The sequence below is a fragment of the Ranitomeya imitator genome, chromosome 7 (genome assembly GCF_032444005.1).
Source record: "Ranitomeya imitator isolate aRanImi1 chromosome 7, aRanImi1.pri, whole genome shotgun sequence".
Classification (NCBI taxonomy): domain Eukaryota; kingdom Metazoa; phylum Chordata; class Amphibia; order Anura; family Dendrobatidae; genus Ranitomeya; species Ranitomeya imitator.
Genome location: NC_091288.1, coordinates 155741259 through 155756485, shown reverse-complemented (window position 1 = coordinate 155756485; position 15227 = coordinate 155741259). Strand labels below are relative to the sequence as shown.

The window sequence follows — 15227 nt, the reverse complement described above, 5'->3', positions numbered from 1 at the left end:
CCAGGTATGTTATGGCTAGGACGCACCCGTATGACGGGAAGGCTCGGAGCTCTTCCGGGATCCTAGAGACGCCCCTCTACACGCGTTGCCCCCTATGTCTTCGTAGGAAATTTAACCCCTTTCTGACCTCGGACGGGATAGTACGTCCGAGGTCAGCTCCTCTGCTTTGATGCAGGGCTCCGCGGTGAGCCCGCATCAAAGCCGGGACATGTCAGTTGTTTTGAACAGCTGACATGTGCCCGTAATAGGCGCGGGCAGAATCGCGATCTGCCTGCACCTATTAACTAGTTAAATGCCGCTGTCAATCGCCGACAGCGGCATTTAACTACCATTTCCGGCCGGGCGTCCGGAAATGACGTAATCGCTGACCCCCGTCACATGATCGGGGGTCGGCAATGCTTCACAATAGTAACCATAGAGGTCCTTGAGACCTCTATGGTTACTGATCCTCGGCAGCTGTGAGCGCCGCTCACAGCACACCTGCAATTCTGCTACATAGCAGCGATCTGATGATCGCTGCTATGTAGCAGAGCCGATCGTGCTATGCCTGCTTCTAGCCTCCCATGGAGGCTATTGAAGCATGGCAAAAGTTAAAAAAAAAGTTAAAAAAAATGTGAAAAAAATAAAAAAATATAAAAGTTTAAACACTCCCCTTTCGCCCCAATCAAAATAAATGAATTAAAAAAAAATCAAATCTACACATATTTGGTATCGCTGCGCTCAGAATTGCCCGATCAATTAAAAAAAGCATTAACCTGATCACTAAACGGCGTAGCGAGAAAAAAAGCGAAACGCCAGAATTACGTTTTTTTGGTCGCAGCGACATTGCATTAAAATGCAATAACGGGCGATCAAAAGAACGTATCAGCACCAAAATGCTATCATTAAAAACGTCATCTCGGCACACAAAAAATAAGCCCTCAACCGACCCCAGATCATGGAAAATGGAGACGCTACGGGTATCGGAAAATGGCGCAATTTTTTTTTATTTTTTTTTAGCAAAGTTTGGAATTTTTTTTCACCACTTAGGTAAAAAATAACCTAGCCATGTTAGGTGTCTATGAACTCGTACTGACCTAGAGAATCATAATGGCAGGTCAGTTTTAGCATTTAGTGAACCTAGCAAAAAAGCCAAACAAAAAACAAGTGTGGGATTGCACTTTTTTTGCAATTTCACCGCACTTGGAATTTTTTTCCCGTTTTCTAGTACACGACATGCTAAAACCAATGAAGTCGTTCAAAAGTACAACTCGTCCCGCAAAAAATAAGCCCTCACATGGCCAAATTGACGGAAAAATAAAAAAGTTATGGCTCTGGGAAGGAGAGGAGTGAAAAACGAACACGGAAAAACGAAAAATCCCAAGGTCATGAAGGGGTTAAGGTAGACAGCCAACCTATAATTAACTGTCCTGCGGAGTTCGAAGTAAGGCCTAGAGTCAGTTACTCTCGTGGTGTTCCGGCCACCGGCTACGCGCCTCAGTAGGATGTTGCCTCGGTCTCACGGCACGACTCCTATTGGCTCTCCTATTGGCTCGAGTTCATATGAGGACAACCAGCAGAGGGCGCCCTCTTATGAACTCGAGCCAGGGAGCTTTCTAGGAAAGTTCCCACGATCTAGGAACAGCCAGCAGAGGGCGCCTCACCGCAAATGAAGCTAAATATAGATCATTGACCTATATTTAGCTTCATTCGCCGGGGTTTTGCAGAAATGAGCATCCTGCATTAGCGGAGCTCGTGTCTGCAAAATATTTTAACCCCTTCAGATGGATCTACATCGTTGGACGTGCCAGATCCTCGGAAGGTATGTATATTGTTGGTTTATTTTTTTTATTTAATTTACAGATCGAGGGTCTTCAGTGAGTTGATTGAGAGTAGAATAAATTAATACAACAGCCTTTGTGATTTTTTCAATAAATTTTTAATAATGTGTGTTTATTTTTTTTAACCCTTTACTAGTATTGGATTAATAATGGATAGGTGTCATAATTGACGCCTCTCCATTATTAATTAGGCTTAATGTCACCTTACAATAGCAAGGTGGCATTAACCCTTCATTACCCCATATCCCACCCCTACACGGGAATGGGAAGAGAGTGGCCAAGTGCCAGAATAGGCGCATCTTCCAGATGTGCCTTTTCTGGGGTGGCTGGGGGCAGATGTTTTTAGCCAGGGGGGGGCCAATAACCATGGACCCTCTCCAGGCTATTAATATCTGCCCTCAGTCACTGGCTTTACTACTCTGGCGGAGAAAATTGTGCGGGAGCCCACGCCAATTTTTTCCGCCATTTAACCCCTTATTTTACTAGCTAGAACGGCCAAATTTTGCATAGACACACTACTAACATTAGTAGTGTGGAATATGCAAAAAAAATGGTGATATGAGATGGTTTACTGTATGTAAACCAGGTCTCATATCATGTCGGGTTTAGGAAGGAGAAAGCAAAAGCCGGTAATTGAATTACCGGCTTTTCAAAGGAGACCCGTGCGTAAAAATCGGACAGCAATACGGATGTCATACGGATGTTGCGATAAAAAAATCCCATGACACTCGCAGACGTTACATCAGTTTTTTCGGTCCGTAAATCGGACCGTTTTTTTCTCACACAAGTGGAAAGGGGCCCTAACAATGGTAAGGAGATACTGGGAGTTGTTAGTAGCAATCATCAGACTGCGGACCATACAGAAACCACAGTATTGATGAGAATTAGTCAGTATCACAAATAAACATTTACATCCAGGTACCTTATAGATTACATCTTACAGTTGTCTCTTTCTGTTCATCTCCATCTTGTCTAGATGCCATTATGATTTTTCACATCCACATCTGTTCTCTGTAGACCTTGCTCTTATCCAGTCTTTTGCTGGACATCCGGACACAGTGCATAAAAATATCTGTCCATGTTATAACCCTAAATAAGCCTCCTATTGTATAGGGTCTCCATAATGTCTACCATTATTAGCTATAACCGCCACACTATCCGCCCTTATGAACCATGGCCTATACCATGGCTGTCACCTAATTTTTAATTAAACTTGCTGTATCTCCACACTGTCCCCCACCATGCTAATCCCTCTCCATATTGTACCTCTATTTCACGCTGTCCCCTTTCCATCTCCATTTTGTGCCCCTTTTCACACTATGCCCCCATACTGACCACCACGCTGCCCTCTTCAACCTGTAATCACTCCTCACACTGTCACCGTACACAGCATAATGGTCACCACAGCCGCCCATATGGTATGATATCCACAACCTCCCAAAATATAGTATGGTCACCACCACAGCCCCCCATATATAGTATGATGTCCACCACAGACCCCCATAAATAGTATGTTGTCCAAAACAGTCCCCATGTATACTATGATGGGCCCCCAAAACCCCATACAATATTATGGTCCACAAACACCCCACACAGTATGATATTCACCACAACTTCCTATCCAGTATGGTCACAACGCCCCATATACTTTGCTGTCACCTTTACATCCCTGTTGTGAATTCTGTTGTCAAGCTCCCTCCTGTGGTCATGAATGGTACTTCGGCTGGTTCTGTCCATGGGCTTCCTCTGGTGGTTGTGAGTGGGGCTGCGGCTTCTGAGTTTCCTTCCACAGGTGACGAGGTTCATTCGTTAGCTGGCTACTCTATTTAACTCCACTTAGATCATTGCTCCATGCCACCTGTCAATGTTCTAGTATTGGTCTAGTTCACTCCTGGATCGTTTTGGTGACCTGTCTGCTCCAGCAGAACCTAAGTTCCTGCTTGTTTTTCTCTTGTTTGCTATTTTTCTGTCCAGCTTGCTAATTTGATTTTTGTCTTGCTTGCTGGAAGCTCTGGGATGCAGAGGGGCGCCTCTGTTATGCTGTGCTATCAGGCAACACAGTGTGCAGTAATCAGCGCACATACAGTGATATGGCAATAACCCAAAAACAATAGAACAAGCTCTGAGACGTGGAATCTCTGCAGACTGTAATACCTGAACCTATCCTCACACAACTAAAAGCAGCAGTGGATTGCGCCTAACACTACCTATGCAACTCGGCACTGCCTGAGGAGCTGACTAGCCTGAAGATAGAAATACAAGCCTGACTTGCCTCAGAGAAATACCCCAAAGGAATAGGCAGCCCCCCACATATAATGACTGTTAGCAAGATGAAAAGACAAAACGTAGGAATGAAATAGATTCAGCAAAGTGAGGCCCGATATTCTAGACAGAGCGAGGATAGCAAAGAGAACTATGCAGTCTACAAAAAACCCTAAAGCAGAACCACGCAAAGGGGGGCAAAAAGACCCACCGTGCCGAACTAACGGCACGGCGGTGCACCCTTTGCGTCTCAGAGCTTCCAGCAAAAGAGAATAGCACAGCTGGACAGAAAAAACGGAAACAAAAACAAAGTAACACTTATCTAGCAGAGCAGCAGGCCACAGGAAAGATGCAGTAGCTCAGATCCAACACTGGAACATTGACAAGGAGCAAGGAAGACAGACTCAGGTGGAGTTAAATAGCAAGGCAGCCAACGAGCTCACCAAAACACCTGAGGGAGGAAGCCCAGAGGCTGCAATACCACTTGTGACCACAGGAGTGAATTCAGCCACAGAATTCACAACACGCCTCCACACCGTGAGTCGGTGCGGAGGGTCTTTTTGCGCCCTCTGCGTGGTTCTTTGTAGTTTTGTGCTGACCGCAAAGTCACCTTTCCTATCTTCTGTCTGTTCAGTAAGTCGGGCCTCTCTTTGCTAAATCTATTTCATCTCTGTGTTTGTGATTTTCATCTTAAACTCACAGTCATTATATGTGGGGGGCTGCCTTTTCCTTTGGGGAATTTCTCTGAGGCAAGGTAGGCTTTATTTTTCTATCTTTAGGGCTAGCTAGTTCCTTAGGCTGTGACGAGTTGCATAGGGAGCGTTAGGAGCAATCCACGGCTATTTCTAGTGTGTGTGATAGGATTAGGGATTGCGGTCAGCAGAGTTCCCACGTCCCAGAGCTTGTCCTGTATTATTATTAACTATCAGGTCTTTCCGTGTGCTCTTAACCACCAGGTCCATTATTGTCCTAACCACCAGGTCATAACACATCCCCTCATTTCATGCCCCCCAGCACACTGACTCATTTCATAACCCCCGTCACAGCACCATATTTTATTTCCCCTCATTTTACTCCTCCTCTGCACAGCCAGTCAGCTTATTCTCCCCATCTGCAGTCCCTCAGCTTATTTCCCCATCTGCACAGCCCCTCAGCTTATTCTGATCCGCATAGCCCGTCAGATCCTCCCATTTACACAGCCCCTCCGTTTATTCACCATATGCACTGCCCCTCATTTTATTCCCCCATCTGCCAATCCCATTTTATTTCCGTCTGCCTAGCCCCTCATTTTATTCCCCTCATCTGCACAGCCCCTCATTTTATTCCCCTCTTCTGCACAGCCCCTCATTTCATTCCCCCCATCTGCACAGTCCTTCAACTTAATCCCATCTGCACAGCCCATTTTATTCCCCCATCAGAACAGCCCCTCAGTTTATTCCCCCTAATCTGCACAAACCCTCATTTTACCCTCCCCATCTGCACAGCCCCTCATTTTATTCCCTTCATCATCACAGCCCTACTCCCCCCTCATTTTACCCTCCCCATATGCACAGCCCCTCATTTTATGCCCCCCTGAAGTCTCAGCACGGAGCCAGCCAACGTCCTCTATGTGCGCCTTCTCCAATGAGGTGCAGGCCAGAAGTAGCCTGTGTTTAGCTGGAGATCCCGGTTGAACAGGAGAGGAACAGTTACATCTGACAGACACAAATACAATTGAGTTCAGGGAGGGAGCGCTGACCGGGGGGCACAGTACAGAGAGGGGTGCACAGTACAGAGAGGGGGCACAGTACAGAGAGGGGTGCACAGTACAGAGAGAGGGGGCACAGTACAGAGAGAGGGGGCACAGTACAGAGAGAGGGGGCACAGTACAGAGAGAGGGGGCACAGTACAGAGAGAGGGGGCACAGTACAGAGAGGGGTGCACAGTACAAAGAGGGGTGCACAGTACAAAGAGGGGTGCACAGTACAAAGAGGGGTGCACAGTACAGAGAGGGGGCACAGTACAAAGAGAGGGGTGCACAGTACAGAGAGGGGGCACAGTACAGAGAGGGGGCACAGTACAGAGAGGGGTGCACAGTACAGAGAGGGGGCACACTACAGAGAGAGGGGCCACAGTACAGAGAGAAGAAGCACAGTACAGAGAGGGGTGCACAGTACAGAGAGAGGGGGCACAGAACAGAGAGAGGGGGCACAGTACAGAGAGGGGTGCACAGTTAAGAGAGGGGGTACACTACAGAGAGGGGTGCACAGTACAGAGAGTGGGGGGCACAGTACAGAGAGGGGTGCACAGTACAGAGAGGGGGCACAGTACAGAGAGGGGGCACAGTACAGAGAGGGGGCACAGTACAGAGAGGGGGCACAGTACAGAGAGGGGGCACAGTACAGAGAGGGGGCACAGTACAGAGAGGGGTGCACAGTACAGAGAGGGGGCACAGTACAGAGAGGGGGCACAGTACAGAGAGTGGGTTCAGTGCACAGTACAGAGAGAGGGGGGCACAGTACAGAGAGAGGGTGCACAGTACAGAGAGAGGGTGCACAGTACAGAGAGGGGGGGCACAGTACAGAGAGGGGGCACAGTACAGAGAGAGGGGGCACAGTACAGAGAGAGGGTGCACAGTACAGAGAGAGGGTGCACAGTACAGGGAGAGGGTGCACAGTACAGAGAGAGGGGGCACAGTACAGAGAGAGGGGGCACAGTACAGAGAGAGGGGGCACAGTACAGAGAGGGGGTGCACAGTACAGAGAGGGGGTGCACAGTACAGAGAGAGGGGGCACAGTACAGAGAGAGGGTGCACAGTACAGAGAGAGGGGTGCACAGTACAGAGAGAGGGGGCACAGTACAGAGAGAGGGGGCACAGTACAGAGAGAGGGGTGCACAGTACAGAGAGAGGGGGCACAGTACAGAGAGAGGGGGCACAGTACAGAGAGGGGGCACAGTACAGAGAGGGGGGGCACAGTACAGAGAGGGGGGGCACAGTACAGAGAGGGGGCACAGTACAGAGAGAGGGGGCACAGTACAGAGAGAGGGGGCACAGTACAGAGAGAGGGGGCACAGTACAGAGAGGGGGCACAGTACAGAGAGAGCGTGCACAGCGTCAGTGACTGACATCGCCCGGCTATCACTGTGCGGAACGTCTGGGGCCACCGAAGATGCCGGGCGACCGCAGACATTCAGCTTTTTTTTTTTCAAAGTGCGCCCCCCTCGGGTCGGTAGGAGGCGTTGTCCACCCGTCGTGTCCCGCAGTAATGACAGCCCGCAGGGGCCTCACACAGTGATGTGGGGCCCTAGTGTGTCACAGCAGCGAGGCCTACACAAAATTGCGGAGCTCAATGAACAGTGTAGGAGCAGCTTCTGCGGGGCCGAGTGACAGCTGTCCCCGCTGGGTTGGTGGCTGCAGGCAGTCCCAGTGTCCCCGCCTAGAGCTCATGTCACCCTCGGGGCCACTACGGAGACTACAGGCTGGAAAGTTGCTCTGGAAAGTTTGGGAAGTTTTCGCCGTCTGCCGCCCCCTGCTGGCGCCAGCACGCACTGGCGGAGCGCAGACACGCTGAACTGGTTAGGCTGCTGTAACAATGTGACATTTATGAGGCTCCGCCCCGTGTCCGAGTCCCGGCTGCCGGCGCTGATAGGTGGATGTGGAGGGAGTCCCTGCGCCCCGCACTGTGTGCACGGCAGAAAGTTACCAGCGCCGGGACCGGGACCGGGACTGGGACTGACAGTCAGCACCGTACACACTGCCGGGATTACACACTGCCGGGATTACACTGCGGAACCCGGAGCCGCTGTCCGTCCTGCCGGAGGATGAGGACGACCCTGTGACTGGTGAGTGACAGCACCGAGGAGAGGAGCGGGGGCAAAACCCGGGAGACCGGACGGGAAATGGCAGTGGACTGGCCATACTGGTGTATACTGGGGTGTCCTCACTATAATGTACGCGCTGATACTGGTGTATACTGGGGTGTCCTCACTATAATGTACGCGCTGATACTGGTGTATACTGGGGTGTCCTCACTATAATGTCCGCGCTGATACTGGTGTATACTGGGGTGTCCTCACTATAATGTACGCGCTGATACTGGTGTATACTGGGGTGTCCTCACTATAATGTACGCGCTGATACTGGTGTATACTGGGGTGTCCTCACTATAATGTACGCGCTGATACTGGTGTATACTGGGGTGTCCTCACTATAATGTACGCGCTGATACTGGTGTATACTGGGGTGTCCTCACTATAATGTACGCGCTGATACTGGTGTATACTGGGGTGTCCTCACTATAATGTCCGCGCTGATACTGGTGTATACTGGGGTGTCCTCACTATAATGTACGCGCTGATACTGGTGTATACTGGGGTGTCCTGACTATAATGTCCGCGCTGATACTGGTGTATACTGGGGTGTCCTCACTATAATGTACGCGCTGATACTGGTGTATACTGGGGTGTCCTGACTATAATGTCCGCGCTGATACTGGTGTATACTGGGGTGTCCTGACTATAATGTATGCACTGATAATGGTGTATACTGGGGTGTCCTCACTATAATGTACGCGCTGATAATGGTGTATACTGGGGTGTCCTCACATGTAATGTACGCGCTGATACTGGTGTATACTGGGGTGTCCTCACTATAATGTACGCGCTGATACTGGTGTATACTGGGGTGTCCTCACTATAATGTACGCGCTGATACTGGTGTATACTGGGGTGTCCTCACTATAATGTATGCGCTGATACTGGTGTATACTGGGGTGTCCTCACATGTAATGTACGCGCTGATGCTGGTGTATACTGGGGTGTCCTCACTATAATGTACGCGCTGATACTGGTGTATACTGGGGTGTCCTCACTATAATGTACGCGCTGATACTGGTGTATACTGGGGTGTCCTCACTATAATGTACGCGCTGATACTGGTGTATACTGGGGTGTCCTCACTATAATGTACGCGCTGATACTGGTGTATACTGGGGTGTCCTCACTATAATGTACGCGCTGATACTGGTGTATACTGGGGTGTCCTCACTATAATGTCCGCGCTGATACTGGTGTATACTGGGGTGTCCTCACTATAATGTACGCGCTGATACTGGTGTATACTGGGGTGTCCTGACTATAATGTATGCACTGATAATGGTGTATACTGGGGTGTCCTCACTATAATGTACGCGCTGATAATGGTGTATACTGGGGTGTCCTCACATGTAATGTACGCGCTGATACTGGTGTATACTGGGGTGTCCTCACTATAATGTACGCGCTGATACTGGTGTATACTGGGGTGTCCTCACTATAATGTACGCGCTGATACTGGTGTATACTGGGGTGTCCTCACATGTAATGTACGCGCTGATACTGGTGTATACTGGGGTGTCCTCACTATAATGTACGCGCTGATACTGGTGTATACTGGTGTGTCCTCACTATAATGTACGCGCTGATACTGGTGTATACTGGGGTGTCCTCACATGTAATGTACGCGCTGATACTGGTGTATACTGGGGTGTCCTCACATGTAATGTACGCGCTGATACTGGTGTATACTGGGGTGTCCTCACATGTAATGTACGCGCTGATACTGGTGTATACTGGGGTGTCCTCACTATAATGTACGCGCTGATACTGGTGTATACTGGGGTGTCCTCACATGTAATGTATGCACTGATACTGGTGTATACTGGGGTGTCCTCACTATAATGTACGTGCTGATACTGGTGTATACTGGTGTGTCCTCACTATAATGTACGCGCTGATACTGGTGTATACTGGGGTGTCCTCACATGTAATGTACGCGCTGATACTGGTGTATACTGGGGTGTCCTCACTATAATGTACGCGCTGATACTGGTGTATACTGGGGTGTCCTCACATGTAATGTATGCGCTGATACTGGTGTATACTGGGGTGTCCTCACATGTAATGTACGCGCTGATACTGGTGTATACTGGGGTGTCCTCACTATAATGTACGCGCTGATACTGGTGTATACTGGGTTGTCCTCACTATAATGTACGCGCTGATACTGGTGTATACTGGGGTGTCCTCACTATAATGTACGCGCTGATACTGGTGTATACTGGTGTGTCCTCACATGTAATGTACGCGCTGATACTGGTGTATACTGGGGTGTCCTCACATGTAATGTACGTGCTGATACTGGTGTATACTGGGGTGTCCTCACTATAATGTACGCGCTGATACTGGTGTATACTGGTGTGTCCTCACATGTAATGTACGCGCTGATACTGGTGTATACTGGGGTGTCCTCACTATAATGTACGCGCTGATACTGGTGTATACTGGGGTGTCCTCACTATAATGTACGCGCTGATACTGGTGTATACTGGGGTGTCCTCACATGTAACGTACGCGCTGATACTGGTGTATACTGGGGTGTCCTCACTATAATGTACGCACTGATACTGATGTATACTGGTGTGTCCTCACATGTAATGTACGTGCTGATACTGGTGTATACTGGGGTGTCCTCACTATAATGTACGCGCTGATACTGGTGTATACTGGTGTGTCCTCACATGTAATGTACGCGCTGATACTGGTGTATACTGGGGTGTCCTCACTATAATGTACGCGCTGATACTGGTGTATACTGGGGTGTCCTCACTATAATGTACGCGCTGATACTGGTGTATACTGGGGTGTCCTCACATGTAATGTATGCGCTGATACTGGTGTATACTGGGGTGTCCTCACTATAATGTACGCGCTGATACTGGTGTATACTGGGGTGTCCTCACATGTAATGTACGCGCTGATACTGGTGTATACTGGGGTGTCCTCACTATAATGTACGCGCTGATACTGGTGTATACTGGGGTGTCCTCACATGTAATGTACGCGCTGATACTGGTGTATACTGGGGTGTCCTCACTATAATGTACGCGCTGATACTGGTGTATACTGGGGTGTCCTCACTATAATGTACGCGCTGATACTGGTGTATACTGGGGTGTCCTCACTATAATGTACGCGCTGATACTGGTGTATACTGGGGTGTCCTCACTATAATGTACGCGCTGATACTGGTGTATACTGGGGTGTCCTCACTATAATGTACGCGCTGATACTGGTGTATACTGGGGTGTCCTCACTATAATGTACGCGCTGATACTGGTGTATACTGGGGTGTCCTCACATGTAATGTACGCGCTGATGCTGGTGTATACTGGGGTGTCCTCACTATAATGTACGCGCTGATACTGGTGTATACTGGGGTGTCCTCACATGTAATGTACGCGCTGATACTGGTGTATACTGGGGTGTCCTCACTATAATGTACGCGCTGATACTGGTGTATACTGGGGTGTCCTCACTATAATGTACTCGCTGATACTGGTGTATACTGGGGTGTCCTCACATGTAATGTACGCGCTGATACTGGTGTATACTGGGGTGTCCTCACTATAATGTACGCGCTGATACTGGTGTATACTGGGGTGTCCTCACTATAATGTACGCGCTGATACTGGTGTATACTGGGGTGTCCTCACTATAATGTACGCGCTGATACTGGTGTATACTGGGGTGTCCTCACTATAATGTACGCGCTGATACTGGTGTATACTGGGGTGTCCTCACTATAATGTATGCGCTGATACTGGTGTATACTGGGGTGTCCTCACATGTAACGTACGCGCTGATACTGGTGTATACTGGGGTGTCCTCACTATAATGTACGCACTGATACTGATGTATACTGGTGTGTCCTCACTATAATGTACGCGCTGATACTGGTGTATACTGGGGTGTCCTCACATGTAATGTATGCGCTGATACTGGTGTATACTGGGGTGTCCTCACTATAATGTACGCACTGATACTGGTGTATACTGGGGTGTCCTCACATATAATGTACGCGCTGATACTGGTGTATACTGGGGTGTCCTCACATGTAATGTACGCGCTGATACTGGTGTATACTGGGGTGTCCTCACTATAATGTACGCGCTGATACTGGTGTATACTGGGGTGTCCTCACTATAATGTACGCGCTGATACTGGTGTATACTGGGGTGTCCTCACTATAATGTACGCGCTGATACTGGTGTATACTGGGGTGTCCTCACATGTAATGTACGCGCTGATACTGGTGTATACTGGGGTGTCCTCACATGTAATGTACGCGCTGATACTGGTGTATACTGGGGTGTCCTCACATGTAATGTACGCGCTGATACTGGTGTATACTGGGGTGTCCTCACTATAATGTACGCGCTGATACTGGTGTATACTGGGGTGTCCTCACTATAATGTACGCGCTGATACTGGTGTATACTGGGGTGTCCTCACATGTAATGTACGCGCTGATACTGGTGTATACTGGGGTGTCCTCACATGTAATGTACGCGCTGATACTGGTGTATACTGGGGTGTCCTCACATGTAATGTACGCGCTGATACTGGTGTATACTGGGGTGTCCTCACTATAATGTACGCGCTGATACTGGTGTATACTGGGGTGTCCTCACATATAATGTATGCGCTGATACTGGTGTATACTGGGGTGTCCTCACTATAATGTACGCACTGATACTGGTGTATACTGGGGTGTCCTCACATATAATGTACGCACTGATACTGGTGTATACTGGGGTGTCATCACTATAATGTACGCGCTGATACTGGTGTATACTGGTGTGTCCTCGCTATAATGTACGCGCTGATACTGGTGTATACTGGGGTGTCCTCACATATAATGTACGCGCTGATACTGGTGTATACTGGTGTGTCCTCACTATAATGTACGCGCTGATACTGGTGTATACTGGTGTGTCCTCACTATAATCTACGCGCTGATACTGGTGTATACTGGGGTGTCATCACTATAATGTACGCGCTAATACTGGTGTATACTGGGGTGTCATCACTATAATGTACGCGCTGATACTGGTGTATACTGGGGTGTCCTCACATGTAATGTACGCGCTGATACTGGTGTATACTGGGGTGTCCTCACATATAATGTACGCGCTGATACTGGTGTATACTGGGGTGTCCTCACTATAATGTACGCGCTGATACTGGTGTATACTGGGGTGTCCTCACATGTAACGTACGCGCTGATACTGGTGTATACTGGGGTGTCCTCACATGTAACGTACGCGCTGATACTGGTGTATACTGGGGTGTCCTCACATGTAACGTACGCGCTGATACTGGTGTATACTGGGGTGTCCTCACATGTAACGTACGCGCTGATACTGGTGTATACTGGGGTGTCCTCACATGTAATGTACGCGCTGATACTGGTGTATACTGGGGTGTCCTCACATGTAATGTACGCGCTGATACTGGTGTATACTGGGGTGTCCTCACATGTAATGTACGCGCTGATACTGGTGTATACTGGGGTGTCCTCACATGTAATGTACGTGCTGATACTGGTGTATACTGGGGTGTCCTCACTATAATGTACGCGCTGATACTGGTGTATACTGGGGTGTCCTCACATGTAACGTACGCGCTGATACTGGTGTATACTGGTGTGTCCTCACATGTACACATATAATGTACGCGCTGATACTGGTGTATACTGGGGTGTCCTCACATGTAATGTACGTGCTGATACTGGTGTATACTGATGTGTCATCACATATCACCCCTACTCTGGAACCCTCTACCACAACACATCAGACTCTCGCCTATCATCGAAACCTTCAAAAAGAACCTGAAGACCCACCTCTTCAGACAAGCTACAACCTGCAGCTACCACCGATCGACCAAACCGCTGCATGACCATCTCTACCCTCACCTACTGTATCCTCACCCATCCCTTGTAGATTGTGAGCCTTCGCGGGCAGGGTCCTCTCTCCTCCTGTACCAGTTATGACTTGTATTGTTTAAAATTATTGTACTTGTTTTCATTATGTATACCCCTCCTCACATGTAAAGCGCCATGGAATAAATGGCGCTATAACAATAAAAAATAATAATAATAATAATAATAATAATAATATACACATAAAATGTACGCGCTGATACTGGTGTATACTGATGTGTCATCACATATACACATATAATGTACGCGCTGATACTGGTGTATACTGGTGTGTCCTCACATATACACATATAATGTACGCGCTGATACTGGTGTATACTGGTGTGTCATCACATATACACATATAATCTACGCTACTCATACTGATATACACATATAATCTACGCTACTCATACTGGTGTGTACTGGTGTGTCATCACATATGCACATATAATGTACGCTGCTTATACTATTGTATATTGGTGTGTCCTCACATATACACATATAATGTACGCTGCTTATACTGGTGTATACTGGTGTGTCCTCACATATAATGTATGCTGCTTATACTGCTGTATATTGGTGTGTCCTCACATATACACATATAATGTACGCTGCTTATACTGGTGTATACTGGTGTGTCCTCACATATAATGTATGCTGCTTATACTGCTGTATATTGGTGTGTCCTCACATGTACACTGCTTATACTGGTGTATACTGGTGTGTCCTCACATATAACGTACACTGCTTATACTGCTCTATATTGGTGTGTCCTCACATATAATGTACACTGCTTATACTGGTGTGTCCTCACATCTACACATATAATGTACACTGCTTATACTGCTCGATATTGGTATGTCCTCACATGTACACATATAATGTACGCTGCTTATACTGCTGTATATTGGTGTGTCCTCACATGTACACATATAATGTACGCTTCTTATACTGGTGTATACTGGGGTGTCTTGACATGTACACATATAATGTACGCTGCTTATACTGGCGTGTCCTCATATATACACATATAATCTACGCTACTCATACTGATATACACATATAATCTACGCTACTCATACTGGTGTGTACTGGGGTGTCCTCACATGTCATATGCACACCACTGTATGTACACCTATAATGTACGCTGCTTATACTGCTGTATACTGGTGTGTTCTCACATGTACACGCTTATACTGGTGTATACTGGTGTGTCCTCATATATACACATAATGTACGCGCTTATACTGCTGTATACTGGTGTATGCTCACATGTACACATACATGGCACATTTACATATAATATACGATACATTGTCTATACTGGTGTATACTCACATATTTACATAGACATTCACTCCACA

The 15227-nt window shown here is 47.9% G+C and overlaps 1 protein-coding gene across 1 annotated transcript in view; it reads left to right on the top strand.

The window, feature by feature from the left end:
• Positions 1 to 7680: 7680 nt before the first annotated feature.
• RHBDF1 (rhomboid 5 homolog 1) overlaps positions 7681 to 15227 on the top strand; it is a 236502-nt gene continuing 228955 nt past the window's right edge. The window contains exon 1 of the mRNA XM_069733937.1: positions 7681 to 7904. The gene's annotated coding sequence lies outside the window, so the exon portion shown is untranslated. The remainder of the gene's footprint in view (positions 7905 to 15227) is intronic.